This window comes from Procambarus clarkii, chromosome 77 (assembly GCF_040958095.1).
Source record: "Procambarus clarkii isolate CNS0578487 chromosome 77, FALCON_Pclarkii_2.0, whole genome shotgun sequence".
Taxonomy (NCBI): domain Eukaryota; kingdom Metazoa; phylum Arthropoda; class Malacostraca; order Decapoda; family Cambaridae; genus Procambarus; species Procambarus clarkii.
Genome location: NC_091226.1, coordinates 10223576 through 10234083, shown reverse-complemented (window position 1 = coordinate 10234083; position 10508 = coordinate 10223576).

Below are 10508 nucleotides of genomic sequence, written 5' to 3'. Positions count from 1 at the left end.
AAAAGTTAGGTTAGGTTAGGTATTCGAAAAACAATTAATTCATGAAAACTTGGCTTATTAGGCAAATCGGGCCTTGCATAGAAGTGCGTTCTGGCTATTAGGTACGACATATATATATATATATATATATATATATATATATATATATATATATATATATATATATATATATATATATATATATATATATAAATATATATATATATATATATATATATATATATATATATATTAAATAAAACTAAACAAAACACCTTTACAGTGTTACATGAGGATAGGTTAGGAGCTCTGATATGAGGATAGGTTAGGAGCTGGGATATAAAGATAGGTTAGGAGCTGGGATATAAAGATAGGTTAGGAGCTGGGATATAAAGATAGGTTAGGAGCTGGGATATGAGGATTAATCAGGAGCTGGAATATAAGGATTGGTTAGGAGCTGGGATATGAGGCCACCAGCATGGGAGCTGGGATATGAGGCCACCAGCATGGGAGCTGGGATATGAGGCCAGGATAGTAGCTGCGAAATGAGGACATTAACCAGCCACTTGGAACATTGGGGATCGAACGCAGGCCTGTAAAAATCGAAACCATCACTGTATCAACCATTCCAAGTTCAATTTTTGGACACGGGAGCCTCGGCCGTATAGAGTGGATATAGTGTTCCATTGCATTCATCTGGGCTGTGGGAGACTCGAACCCTGGAACCCACGCATGTGGGATCGAAGCTCTATCGAGCGAGCTGTTGAGGAGTCTTAATAAGGAAAGTATCGGATATAGTGTAGCTGCACCTCTAGAGTACACGGCACATTCACACACTCTAGCACTCTCACCCCTTCCCTTGGTGCCAGTGATTTCCCTAGGGGGGAGCACCTTAGTTGCCAACAAGGGGGGTAAGGGTTCCCTGAACCCGACCCGTGTCCCCCCCTTCCTCCCCCCCCCCCTGTGGCAAGTGAGGGAAGCCGTGTCTGGCTCCTCAGTGTCCAAAGACATGGAGACTAGGCTTCACTTGGAAGGTTTCCCGTCAAAAAATTTTTCGCCAAAACGTTTTCCCGCCAAAAAGGTTTCCTGTCATTAAGATTTCCCGCCAAAAAGGTTTCCTGTCATTAAGATTTCCCGCCAAAAAGATTTCTCCCAAAAAAGGTTTCCAGCCAAAAAAGATTTCCCGCCAAAAAAGTTTCCCATCATAAAGGTTTCCCCGCCAAAAAGATTTCCCGCCAAAAAAATTTCCCACAAAAAAGTTGCCCGCCAAAAAGGTAACACTTGCAATCTCAGGCCAATCTGACCTGTAATCAGAAAGAAGAATACATAGGCATATACATCTTGTATTCATATACATATATATATATCTGTATGTGTATGTCTGTTCTTATCAACCATGAATGCATATGTACATCTGTTCGTCCCAAACCACGACTGTAGTTCTAATCTTTCTTAACCACCAATCTCACCCTTGAATCTTACAGGAGCAGAAGGACCTTGAACTGGAGGATTAGATCTTGTGTAGGAGCGTGGAGGGGCGCCGCTCCCCTGCTACTGCTGGTGGCCCTGACGGGGGCCCACAAGACCTCAGAAGACCTCAAGGAGGACCCCAAGGTCAGCCTCCACTTGTAATCTTAACTTAATCTTCTGTTTGACTTGTATAAACAACCATTTTGCTTGTTTGACTTGTTGCTATGCACTTAGACCCATGTAGGTCCTTCCCTCCTTGGGCTTGTAGCCTATGTAGGCTTCCTCAGGGTGCAGATCACAGCAGTTGGCTAATTCTCAAGGTTTAAGGGATGTTTACTGTTGGGTGAACAGGTTCGTGAGGTGAAAGGAAACGTGACCAGGAATCGAACCCGGGCCACAGAGCACTGTGCCATTGGGTCTGGAGTCATGATTATGGCGTGAAATGGCCTGAGTGGACTCCTTTTTTCATTTCCTTCTTTCACTCTTTTTTCGCAACCCTTTCTGGCACAAAACAGCACATATATGACCTAATGCTTATAGTCTCTATTTTGCTTATATGTAAGTACCTATATGATATATGCCCAGTTAATTTTTTTTCAAGGCACTAACTCTTTCTCACATACCAATTTACGTCTCACAGTACCCTTCCATCTCCATAAACAGCAGAATAGTCGTGATTGGATCAATTTTAATGATTTTTTTTTTCATTCACACATGTGTTGTGAAATTTACCTACTATTGTCCATGCTATTAGAATATTATGTATCAAATACTTCCTATTGAAGGCGCGTAGTTTTGTTTTGAGAAATGTTGGTTGTTCTGAATAAATAATAATAAGCACTATTAATTATTAAATATAATAATGGTGCTTCGCCAATCAACATAATATACAATAGTGTGCGCTTTAAAAAATTCAAGAGAATGGAGTGTTGGAATTTTACAAAAAACGATGTTACGTTGGAACGTCTATGGGGTACACTACGGCAAACAGGATGGACATAGGATGTACTCACCTAGTTGTACTCACCTAGTTGTGCTTGCGGGGGTTGAGCTCTGGCTCTTTGGTCCCTCCTCTCAACTGTCAATTAACAGGTGTACAGGTTCCTGAGCCTGTTGGGCTCTATCATATCTGTCATGTTCACAGAAAATGGTACCATCCGTTTTCTATGTGCGGCGGAGCAGACGCCAGGGAAGGTAAACAGAGCGTACAGAACGCCCGCCAAGCTTGGTAGCTACTAGTCATGTATCACTTTAACCATTAAAGTCAGTAACCAAGCAATGGCTTTACATCAACCCTACAATCAAGACTTCCTCAGTAACACACAAACATCACATTGGCGACGAGGATGAACTGGGAACGCAGGTGTCGGAAAATCCGACACCATTTAATAATCATACAGATAATAGCTGTATTGTAAAAACAAGTTACCCATAGAAAACGTAACTTGTAGTGGAATTACCGTCTATAGAAAACGGGATATCATCACCACATACTATTATAATTCACCATCTATTATGGTGGGAATTATTCTTAAATACATTAGTCTTTGGACTTTACCATCATAAAAACATCTCATATAAATTAACTTAATTATCAGTATTAAAGTAGAGTAAATGTGACCCTTCTATCACTTATTGACATCTGGACAATGTAAGCTAGGCGTCAGGAGGAAGGAGGGCAGCCATTGTTGAGACTAGACCAGAGGCTCTCGGGAGCAAATTCGGCTCCTGTTAATTTTACTTGGACGTAGTGTTATGGAAACCAAAGGTGTACCATTATCAACACGCTGTCATCAAATCAAGTTAAGTGTTCTTTCCGAAACCCATTATCTATCATTAGTGGCCATTAATGTCATTGGGTAGGGTTAGCCGGTTAGAGCACGATATAGCCTCAAACTAAAGGTAATTAAGCCAGGTCTTCATTGTTCCATGTACAGTGTTTTCTCTGAAATACTTGTCATATATAGGATTCTGGCTTTACAGCTAGCGCCCTTTTAACAGGTCAAGACGAGGAAGCAAGACTTTGTGCACCAGTTACTGGGTGATGGAAGCTACCTCAAAGAGGATAATTTGGTGTCTACATCCTAGTTATACCTGTTTGGACTAAGGCCTGCTGTACTATAAGATAAGGAACCTCTTCAATGTATGTAGTCTATTACTGTAGTTTGATTGGCTGCATATATATAAATTAATATAAACCCCCCCTAATGTGTAGAGGATCGATTTGTGAGATTATGAGATTATTGCAGAAATACAGTCCACTCATTATCATACAAATTGCTATCGAAGTATATAAATTAACGTAAATATAAATTCATATAAATTAAATAAATATAAATCTCACAGGTCGGTTCCCACATTATTTGGTCCTTCGAACCGGATTATTTGGACCTTCGGAACCGGAATATTCGGTCCTTTGAACCCACATTTCGGTCATCTTAGTACCGGATGAACCAGTTAACCAGTGGATTCATTAAATAAACTAGTGCAGTGTGATTTAAACAAAGCCAGCAGTCAATGACGGCAGCGTTGACTCATGCGAGTTCACGAGCCCCGCTCAGTTCAGATCAACCTTAGTCAGCGGTTTCATGCACACCCACAGATTTGGTGGTGTGTTATTCTGTGAAATGACAGCGCTAATATAGAAGCCAGCCAAATTAGTGACTGTGTCGCGAGATTGTTCACGGATTTCGTGGTGTTAAATTTTGCGAGAGATTATCTACGAATTTTGTGGAGTTTATTTCGCGAGGTCACTAATAATATTTAATACTTCTAGATAATATTAGAAGTTTCATAGAGGCTAATTAAGAGGCTATTATCAATAATTGTGTGTATTATTTCTCCAAAATAGAGAATTATTTAATATATTGCACTAGTGATCACAGTATAATATTTACTAATTGCCAACCCACAACAGGGTAGGATATTTACCATTGACTAGTTGAACTATTATTGTTCATCCTAGTCCCATTATTACCATAGTCAGTTGTACTATATTGATCAACCTAACACCATTAATGAATGGTCCAGACCCTATTTTGGGTGTAATTTTTATCAACTCGAGTTGAGTTGTATATATAATAATTTACTTATGGTCATTACACCTTTGAGTGATTAATTAGTGTCTCTACCATCCTAGGGTGATATAGAAGAGCTAACCTAAAGGTACTTCCAGTGACACTGGTTTATCACTCAAATCATTAGTGTGTATGATTGTATATATATAATGTGTATTAATTTTAAGTGCTAACCTCTAGTAGATGTAGGATTATTGCCTAGTGAGTGCAGAATTTGACCCTAGGCTACCATCAGTGCTTGTTCAGTATTATGAGCAGCCCAAGTACAAGTCACCATGACTAATCCACAGAAAGCAAAGCGTGCTTTAATAGCAAGCAAACGTCAACTAACAAGAGATCTCAACCAATATGAACAGTTGTTATATGAACCTGTAATTAATTATCGTCGGTTGAAAATACCACTGTTACAGATTCAAACCCAATTGCATATATTGAAAGCAAATAGGAAATCTTACCAAAATCAAGTCCACGACGACGTAGTAGTTGAAGATGTGGAACCATTCCTGTCTGACCTAGCACAATACGAAGAAGAAACTCAAGCCAGGTTGGAACATTTACACAGGATAATTGAATCAGAACAATTAGCCAGTACACCAAATAAAGTAGATAATGTTATGGATGATCTGGATCTTTTTGAGAATAAATGTCAAGCCAGATTAGATCCTTTAATCAACAAGGATAAAGCTTCACCCAGTAAAGCTTCACCCACTACAGCTTCACCTAATATTATACCACCAGAAATTAAGCAGTTCTCAGACAATTTATCCACAGTCTCTGTGGATTCTGAAAACCCAATACCTGAGGCTACTAAGTTAACATGCCTCCAAACTAGAGGTGAAGCTGAACCAGTAGTAAAAATGTAAATGAAAATAGCGACAGCACTAATTTCCCAGTCCAGCCTCCTAGGAATAATGCTGGCAATGAGAAAACTGTCATACATCTAGTACTACAATTGCTGGATTTACCTCAACCTGATCAGACTGCTGACTCATTACAATCCTTCAGCATGGAGTTTGAGTCACTACTAAGAACATTCAGTCTTAAGGTTGATATAACTACTAGTGAATGGATGACCAAAGTAGTCCTTCAACGAAAATTGTCCAGCGATATACTAGATGAATTATATGCACATCAACATAACACCATCCTGACAGTACAGGACATCACTGAAGGTTTACATTCCATCATAAACAAACGACGTGCAAATGAGGAAGTTAAAGCCTCATGCAAGCCTTCAGAAATAGAAAATAATAGTCAATTAAAGGGTAAAACAACTACCCCAAATAAACATCAGTCAATTATACAAACATCAAGTTGCAGAAAATCTGACAATGCAGCAGAATCCTCCAAGCCTACTGTTACTAGTTCACCCAAACCGGTAACTTCCAAACGTGCAGTAGGCTGGGGGACATGTATGTTCTACAAAAAGAAACATTCAACATACTGTTGTGCTAATTATCCAACCAGAGACACTCGTATTGAGCAACTCCAGGAATTAGGGAGATGTTCAAGGTGTCTCAAGTCACACAACATAGACTACTGTGATACCCAATTCAACACCTGCAACAGGTGTAGAAGAGGTAGGCACCATGCAGCACTGTGCAAATATACGAAATTAACGTATTCAAGACCCAAGGTGGAAGATAGCATTCCCACCTCAGTACAGTACTGCAAGGTGCAACCAACAAAGAGTGTCCAATCGGCAAAGTCTAAAGGTAATACGACTTTGCCTACTGCCCAAATTACCATCCTGAATAAGAGGGCCAAGGTCCATACCCGTGGGTTGTTTGACCAAGGATCCCAGAGAACATATATTACTAAAAAACTGGCAGATGAATTACAATTAAGGCCTGTAGCCCAGATGTCATTCAACATCTCAGGGTTTGTAACAGATGCAGGACCTCAAGTCTACCAGGTGGTACAACCATCAGTACGTTTAGGCAGGTACGTCTGTAGAGTACAAGCCATTGTGGTGGACAAAATACCAGTAGACCTACAAGTTCAAGGTCTGAGAGCAACAGCCAAATTCCTGAGAAATAGAGGAATAAAATTGGCAGATAATATTAAGTCTGATCACCTCACTGACTTCGGTCTCCTTGTAGGGACAGACTATTGTCATCGATTCATCGGTAGCCCTACTAAATATCAGGGTATAACCATGTTAAACTCTGCAGGAGGTAAATTACTCTCAGGCCCAGTATCAAGCCTGAGGAGACCTATGCCTGCAGATAAACAATACCAATAGAAATCTAAATTTGTCAGCTGATTATATTTCTCCAGTAGCATTATACTAAGGAGATTACAGCTGACTATACCAACAGAGGTTGATGTTAGTATCATCATTTAAAGCTGGAGATGAGTTCATGAGGCCTCAGTGGCAAATCAGTGAACAGTAACCTAAACAGCTACAAGTCACTACGACCAATGTCACTGAACCCACTGCAGTCTCAGAACCATACTTTACTTTAATGATGAGCTATTCAATCTTCTGAATCAATTAACTAAATTAAACCCCAATAAATCTGATGACTGATTTGATACATTTATTATTTAATCAAGATGTATTCCATGGGCCTCAGTGTTTATATATCAGTGACCAGTTACCTGAAGAAACTTCAAGTTATATCTAATGTCACTGATCTCACTGCAGTCCCTGAATCATACTTGACTGTAGTACTTGATCACATTCAGTCTTCTGGGTTAAATAATATGTATAAGGCTTGAATATTAGCCTTTCAAGAGTTAACAGGGAAATGAAATCGTATTAGACTTCTAACCCCTGCAACTCTAGTACGGGACATCCCTCCTGTACGAACAGACTCACAAATGTGTGATTACTAACTACTAACATCAAATTAATCTAATAATTCGAAGGAGAAGTATCGGTGTTCGTCTGTTCTAAATAGGACTTCGACCCGTGAGCAGCCCCCTGGGGAATTATGTCGGAAAATCCGACACCATTTAATAATCATACAGATAATAGCTGTATTGTAAAAACAAGTTACCCATAGAAAACGTAACTTGTAGTGGAATTACCGTCTATAGAAAACGGGATATCATCACCACATACTATTATAATTCACCATCTATTATGGTGGGAATTATTCTTAAATACATTAGTCTTTGGACTTTACCATCATAAAAACATCTCATATAAATTAACTTAATTATCAGTATTAAAGTAGAGTAAATGTGACCCTTCTATCACTTATTGACATCTGGACAATGTAAGCTAGGCGTCAGGAGGAAGGAGGGCAGCCATTGTTGAGACTAGACCAGAGGCTCTCGGGAGCAAATTCAGCTCCTGTTAATTTTACTTGGACGTAGTGTTATGGAAACCAAAGGTGTACCATTATCAACACGCTGTCATCAAATCAAGTTAAGTGTTCTTTCCGAAACCCATTATCTATCATTAGTGGCCATTAATGTCATTGGGTAGGGTTAGCCGGTTAGAGCACGATATAGCCTCAAACTAAAGGTAATTAAGCCAGGTCTTCATTGTTCCATGTACAGTGTTTTCTCTGAAATACTTGTCATATATAGGATTCTGGCTTTACAGCTAGCGCCCTTTTAACAGGTCAAGACGAGGAAGCAAGACTTTGTGCACCAGTTACTGGGTGATGGAAGCTACCTCAAAGAGGATAATTTGGTGTCTACATCCTAGTTATACCTGTTTGGACTAAGGCCTGCTGTACTATAAGATAAGGAACCTCTTCAATGTATGTAGTCTATTACTGTAGTTTGATTGGCTGCATATATATAAATTAATATAAACCCCCCCTAATGTGTAGAGGATCGATTTGTGAGATTATGAGATTATTGCAGAAATACAGTCCACTCATTATCATACAAATTGCTATCGAAGTATATAAATTAACATAAATATAAATTCATATAAATTAAATAAATATAAATCTCACAGGTCGGATCCCACAGCAGGTATTTTGTTCAACTTCAAACAAGGAAGGAGCATGCTGTCTCGCCCAGAGGAGGAAGGAGAAGTCGTGCTGTGAGCACCGTACCCAATGTTGTGTGCTAACCAATGCTTTGTGCTAAACGATGCTATGTGCTAACCAATGCTATGTGCTAACCAATGCCATGTGCTATAACCAATGCTATGTGCTACCCCAAGCATGTGGTGACTCAAGCTGTGTAAGAGTAATCTGCGTGCCGACGCCGTGTACGAAACGACGCTTTGATGTGTACAAAATCTGATGTTTTGGTTACGAAACGACGCTTCGTGCTACAAAATTCTTCACACTGGATTGACTGCTGTACCAACTGCTGTGCTGCTGCTGTGAGTAGGAACACCACATGTACACAAAGGCTAGGTAAGAAGTCAGTTGCTGCTATATTGTGCACTGTTGTGAACTTTTGCATTAAAATGCTTGTGTGCTTTGCAAAATTAAAGTAATTATTGTGAATTCTTAACTAACATATACAGTGCAGTAAGTGTTTAAGATTCTGAGGAACATTTAAGTGATAAGTTACGTTTATTCAGTAAAAATGGCAAATATACCTCAGTTTCCTGCATTTGATCCTGACTGTGATCAGACAAACCTGTCACAGAGGTGGGTCAAATGGCTTGAAAGGTTTGAAAATATGTTGATAGTTTCTGACATCAAAAGTGCCGAAAGAAAGCGTGCCTTTCTACTTCATTATGCAGGTGATAGAGTTTGTGACATCTTTGATACACTGAAAGACACTGGTGGTGCCAAAGATTATGACAATGCCAAAGCCAAACTAACAGAGCATTTCAAACCAAGGCAAAATACTGCTATGGAAATTATGCATTTCAGGAGAGCGAAACAACTTTCTAATGAAACCGTTGATCAATACCACACACGTCTGCAGGGTTTAACAGCCCATTGTGAGTTTGCTGATATTGACAAAGAAATCAAACAGCAAATAATTGAAACATGCACATCTACACGTCTTCGTCGAAGAGCTCTAGAACTTGTTGATGATGACAGTTCTCTTACCAAGATACTGGATATGGCTCGTCGAATGGAAGATGCTGCACATGATGCTCGTGTCATGGAGTGTTTATCAAAGGCAAAAGTACTGCGGATTGTCTCTTAAAGTATTTGTCTAATGTGGATGACAATTGTAGAGTTTTTGTTGATCTACAAGGAGCATTTGATAAAGCCAATGGGGAAGTAATCTTATACGAATTAGCCAATCTGGGAATAACAGGGAGATTGCTACACTGGATAAGGGATTATCTACAAGGCAGAAAAGGTCAGGTGTATTACCAGGGATACATGTCTGAGGAACGGAGGTTTCAGTTAGGTACCCCACAAGGGGGAGTATTAAGTCCCACCTTATTCAATGTATTAATGAACAGATTAGCATCAGAGATGTATCCTCCAGGGGTCACGACGATCATATATGCTGATGACATTCTTATAAAAGGCACTTCTGGGAACAAAATTCAAACTGCTCTTAACATACTTGGTACAACATGTCACAAGTTAGGCTTAGTTATAAATGCAGGTAAAACCAAATACGAGTATAGGAAACGAAGAAATATAACACTTACTCTAAATGGTGTGGAACTGAGCTGTGTTCAGAAGTACAAGTATCTGGGCATGTATGTTGGATACACATGAGAGTAAAAATGCTGAAATAAATCATATCAGCACCTTATGTAAAGCCCGTCTGCATCCTCTGAAAGCACTGGCTTTTTCTGGTAAAGGTGTTGGGGTACCTATCTTGTGGATGTTATACATAAGTACTGTTCGGTCCCTGATAGACTACGCAGCACCCGTATTGTCTTACACAGGCCAAGGCAGAATTCAAAAAATAGAGCTGATACAGAACGAGGCTATGAGGATTATTCTTGGATGTCAAAGAAATGCAATGATTGAAATAATGAGACTGGAATTAAATTTACAGAGTGTGTGTGATAGAGTCCGTGACATTAACACTAGAGTATCCATTCGTTTCATGAGGAGAAAAGGAGGGGATAAGCTGTTTGAG